The 5,944-nt window shown below is 43.2% G+C and overlaps 1 pseudogene; it reads right to left on the reverse strand.

The window, feature by feature from the left end:
- Positions 1-4,021: 4,021 nt before the first annotated feature.
- LOC102759276 lies at positions 4,022-4,912 on the reverse strand (annotated as a pseudogene).
- Between the last annotated feature and the right edge of the window lie 1,032 nt (positions 4,913-5,944).

Raw genomic sequence — 5,944 nt, forward strand, 5'->3', positions numbered from 1 at the left:
CACCTCCCTAGCCCCCCCTCCCCCGCCGCCACTCACCAGTCCCCAGTCCTGCCCCGCTGCCACCGTCCCCCCACCCCACCCATTTTCCCTGGTTCCTCATTTGCCATGCTGAGATCGGAGCCTATGGGGTGGGGGTGGGGGGAAGACCGATAGGTGGTCACTGTTCTTGGCGACTGGTCGAGTGGTTGTTCCGGTCATTACGCTTATGGTCCCTGGCCTTTTATTATATTGGATTCCTGTGACTTCCTTAATTCCTTATCCACCAACATGTAGACTTCATTTTCTTGTTCACTTTTTTGTACTCTTGCACCCTGTAGTGTACATCCAGCCCTCAGTTACTTTATCTTGCACCTTGCAGTCCTTTTGAATGGTGACTTGTGTGACTCAAATGCACGTTCAAAGCCTGAATTCAGTACCTGTACATTTAGTATTATTGGGGAATAGGGTCTTTGCAGATGTAATCAAGTTAAAATGAGGTCAGACTGGACTAGAATGAGACCTAACACAATGTCTGGGGTTCCTCAAAGAAAAGGAAAGTTGGACCCACAGATACAGAGAACACCTTTGATGATGAAAGCAGATAGAGTAATGAATGTATAGGCCACAGAGGGCCAAAGGTGCTGACATCCATGGGGCAGAAGCAAGGGGTAAGACTTATCCCTCTAGACTTCTAGGTAGATAGAGCATGACCCTGCCCACAACGTGATTTTAGACCTTTTGCTTCCAGGACTGTCAAAAATATTTTTCTATAGTCTTAAGCTCTGGGAAATTGGTGCAGATCCTCGCACTTTCTCTTCTTCTGCACTCTGGGACCCCTGGAACCCAGACTCTGCAGCTCCAGTTTATCCTTATGCCCTTTTTTCATAGCTCTTTCCACTCTGCTGCTGCGTTCAACCACACACTGTCACTTGTCCACACACACTAAGTTTCCCACCATAGTCTTTGACGTAAAGTGGAAATGCTCACTGCACTTTCAAAGTTCTGAACATTGGAAGCCATTTCCACGTGCATTGTTGTAGTGTAGGCGGGATCATGGATGAGGGAAATAGCTACCCTGTTAGGCACCCAGAGGACTGTAGTTACTACTGTGTATCCATATATGAGCATCTTATTGAGATATGCTCACTCATGGGAACTGTTAATGTGTTATTTTTATAAACTTGAGTACACCCATGTGAGCTTCTGTCAGGGCATGTTTCATTATGAGTATGTATGAATGTGAGTATGAGTATGTGGTGTGTGCAGGAGTGTGAGTGTGTGATAGAGTATGAGTGAGGATAGGCATTTTTGCATTTTCATGTGTGGTGAGTCTTTGTACAAGTGTGTTGGTGTGCTATGTATATTTGTTTATGTACAGAGCATGAGTTGTCTACTGGCTCATTTGTTCTTTCTGATAAAATGTCTTTCAAAATCTTGTGCTTTGATACCATCTGGAACTTTTACTTTGTCAGATAGAAAGTTACATACTCCAATTCTACTCCATATTCCTTAAATTGTTTTAGGACATACTCTTTTATGTAGCAAAATTTTGAATTTTTCTACTTTAAGTATTACAATTTAAATTATATGAGTATCTGCATAATAAATACATAACATTTAATTCAAGTCATCGTAATGTCTTTTTTATTAGTGAGGCCAAAGTGCATTGTGTCTTGGTCTCACCACTGAGCTATGATGTGGCTGCTTTATTTTATTTTATTTTTTTAAAAATATATTTTATTGAATTTTTACAGAGAGGAAGGGAGAGGGATAGAGAGTTAGAAACATCAATGCGAGAGAAACATTGATCAGCTACCTCCTGCACACTCCCTTCTGGGGATGTGCCCGCAACCAAGGTACATGCTCTTGACCAGAATCGAACCTGGGACCCTTGAGTCTGCAGGCTGACCAGTTAGGGCCTCACCAACACTTTTTATTATTTGTCTTTTTTGTTGTAACACTAGTATCCCAGTGCACGAAATTCTTGCACATTAAAAGGGAATTAATTGCCCTAACCGGTTTGGTTCAGTGGATAGAGCATCAGCTTGCAGATTCAAGGATCCCGGGTTCTATCTGAAAGAGTGAAAACACTTTCAGAGTGCTTGAATTGGTCATTTATATTGAGAATGAAAGATTCTTCCATCGAGAAGTAAATTTGCAGCAATTCCTGTAGACGCTGTGGGTAAAACAGTACCACCACAACCTCTAATATAATGTGTTAAAACTTAAATTGTGGGGAGCCGCTACAGTGTTTTGGACAGGTTCAAGCCTTGGACTAATGAGAGGGCACAGTCCTCTCATTGTCACGTGCAAGTCCCAGCTTGGAGGGCAGGGCCCTCCCAGCACAATTATAGCCAACAGCTGTAGTTGTAAGCTTGAACCTGTGGTCCAAACACATGGCCCCACGTGTCTGAGTAATATGGGCTTGATAGAGTTCAGGTTCATGTAGTTGAATAGGATTGAAACCCAGGAGAATCTTGTAAATATCTTGGTCACGCCCTTACTTTGCCTTGTGGCATCTGCTAGAAAATAAAGACACGGCTGTGGGCATGGTCGCTGTGTCTTAGAGAAGCAGCCTCCCACTGAGACCCAGATTTCATTCTCTTGTCTGTCTTATCTAAGCCTTTCAGCCGCCCCCACTCAGGTTCACCCTTGGCTGTGCTGGCGCGGCACACTTTATAAAGATATGCCTCCAAGCTCTGAGGGTGGGTTCCTGCCTCAATCCCCGCCCTTATAGGAGACAGCTCCGGGAAACAGATGGGGGGTAGGGGAGGGTGCAACTGTTTCCAAGAGGACCCCTGCAGGACTGACTTCCTTCCGGTTGGTTGTGGTTCTGGACGTGATGTTTTTTGTTTTTTTTTTAATATATTTTATTGATTTTTTACAGAGAGGAAGGGAGAGAGAGATAGAGAGTTAGAAACATCGATGAGAGAGAAACATCGATCAGCTGCCTCCTGCACATCTCCTACTGGGGATGTGCCCGCAACCCAGGTACATGCCCTTCACCGGAATCGAACCTGGGACCTCTCAGTCTGCAGGCCGACGCTCTATCCACTGAGCCAAACCGGTTTTGGCAATATACCCAGGGTTTTTATATAAGTAGATTCCTAGTGAGTGGAAGTGGTTTTGATTTGCTTTTCCTTATTTTATTTTATTTCTTTGTTAATCCTCACCAGAGGATATTTTTCCATTGATTTTTAGAGAGAGTGGAAGGGAGAGGGAGAGACAGAGAGAGAAACATCAATGTGAGAGAGAACCATTAATTGCTGCCTCCTGCACCCCTATCTACCCCCCCTCTCACCCCGGAGATCGAGCCCGCAACTCTGGCATGTGCCACTCTCCAGAATCAAACTTGGGACCTTTCAGTCCATAGGTCCATGCTCTATCTACAGAGCCATTCCTGCCAGGGCTCTTTGCCCATTTTAAATGAGGTTTTTAAAAATTGAGTTTTGTAAGAGTTCTTTATATATTCTATAGATACATAGTTCCTTATCAGATACATGACAAAAACTTTTTTCATCCTGTGGGTTATCTTTTCACTTTCTTTTTTTTAAAGTTTATCTTTATTGTTGAAAGTTTTACAGATGTCCCCCTCCCCCCCATTGACCCCCTTCCAGCCCACACCCACAACATCACTCTTCATTTTCTTAAAAAAAAATTTAAATGTTTATTTTATTTTTGTTTGTTTGCCGGGCTGGCGGCTGAGGGTGCGGTTGTTTGTTTCAGTCGAGAGGGAGTCTCAGGCTCTGGGCTCCAGTTCCTGGCAAGTCTCTGGGGACCCAGACTCAAACAGGAGAAGTGGAACTGTCTGGCATCAGTCAGAACTCAAGGGCAGCTTTCTCTCCGAGGTACTTGCAGTGGTCGCTCTGATGTGGCTGCTTTAAATTAGCGCTCAGGTTCCTGAGAGATGTGTGAATAAACACCTGAATGTTGTGAAAATGTAGGATTCCATTTTTGTGAATATTGCAGGGCATTTTGTATTCTTTATCTGTGTAAACCAGGGTCTGGCAGTTGGGAAACAGCCGTGATCATTAGAGATGTTCTAGTCACCAGCTGGGATTTTTGAAAACGGCTGAACAAATGTGAAAAGACAGAATAAACAGAGGGTGAAAAAGACACAAAGACACACCAGGAAAACGATGCTTTGGGTAGCTCTGATGTGAGGGGGGATATGAGGGAAATGTTAGTCTGATGAGTGTGTTGGATCCACTGCTTGCGCCTGTACAGCATGAAAACCGAGCAGCTGCAGACCCAGAGGATGGGCCCTAAGAATAAGATATCAGGGAATCATTGAAATGCTGTAAATAGTGAGATTGTGATCCCCCCACCCCCACCATAAATGCAGCAGAATAGTATCCAAAGTCTCTTTGTGCTACTCCATTTGCCATTTCTATGAAGAGGAATAACTCAGTTTGTCACAATGTGTGTGAAATCCAACACCAAAATTTGGGAAGCCAGTGAACCTGGAACTTTTACTTTAATCTCTGCCCACCAGGAATACCTGTGGCTGATTGTGATAAACTGGCACGTTCCCAAGAGTTAGGTGGAGTCTCTGGACACACCCTTACCCACTCTGTGCACATGGAGAACATATTTGCACACATTTGCCACTGAGGAAACAGGTCCACACAAAACCTGCCATGGTATTGGTGACTTTTGTTGAGAGAATAACCAAGAACTTGGCTAAGGTTAGGTGTTAGAGAATGAAGTCTGTGGACATAAATTACATCCAGTGAAGTAAAGGTAGGTAAATTGCTAGAGAAGAGAGAAATTCCCCCAGGATTCTAGCTGTAGTCTATAATGAAAAGATCATTCCTATTGCCATATTCCTGGAGGCCATTCTGCCTGTTTAAAGGGACTGACATCCATCTTCATGGCCAGAGGGTCCTCCATGGTAATACAAGGCATGTGCTACATGGGTCATGTCAACTATAATCCAATATTCTACGTTTACTATTAATTCCTACTGCTGGTTCACAAGTAATGTTGATTTTTTTTGTGTATAGTGAACACCAAGTCTAACCATGTAGTATAATTTTCCACAGGTTCCCTTTATTTTTCTATTAAATTAGTGGACTATGAAGTTGAACCATACAAGTCTCCAACAAGCTATATATTCCCCTCAAGTTCCCTTTGTTCTTTTTAATGTTGAAGGTTGGGCTGGATGGATGTGGAACTTTGTTCCAACTGAGCCCTTCTGCTCATGATGGTCAAATTGCTCAGAGCTGTTTCTATCGCTGGCCGTCTTCCATGTTTCCCAGGCAATCATTAAGTCTTCTCAGTTTTGTATTTGTTGAGTTTAATGTAAATTTCTAAGAAAACAGGAATTATATTTTTAAATCATTGTTTTTAAAACCACGAAGAGACATCTCTTTTGATCATGTGTACAAAAGATCACCTGAAATCTTTCTGGAGAAGGAGTGAGATGGGACAAAGCTGCCACTACCACATCTAGCTCTCCCTTCCTTCCTGGCCTTGCCCATGCACTTTCCTGCCTGCGCCAATACACACAGTCACAAGGCAGTCGTAAGGAGAGGGTCTAGCACTTTACAGTTCTGATTAAAAATATCTCCCCAATTAGGAGAGTGTAGTTGGCTCTAGAAATGGAGTTTAGAAAAGGAAGGAGGTCCCGGTGAGTGTGTCTCAGTGGTTGAGGATCAATCTATGAACCAGGAGGTCACAGTTCAATTCCTGGTCACGGCACATGCCCGGATTTCAGACTTGACCCCCAGTAGGGGGCATGCAGGAGGCAGCCAATTCATGATTTTCTTTTTTTAAAAATTATTGTCAGTTTTACTTTTTTAAAAAAGCTCTGCCCACTGAGCCAAACCGGTCAGGGCCAATTCATGATTTTCATCATTGATGTTTCTATCTCCCTCTCCCTTCCTCTCTGAAATCAATAAAAATATATTATAAAAAAAGAAAAGAAAAGGAAGAGGATGGCAGTTTGAGAATTAAAGCCCTG

The sequence above is a fragment of the Myotis davidii genome, unplaced genomic scaffold (assembly GCF_000327345.1).
Source record: "Myotis davidii unplaced genomic scaffold, ASM32734v1 scaffold1255, whole genome shotgun sequence".
In the NCBI taxonomy this organism is placed as follows: domain Eukaryota; kingdom Metazoa; phylum Chordata; class Mammalia; order Chiroptera; family Vespertilionidae; genus Myotis; species Myotis davidii.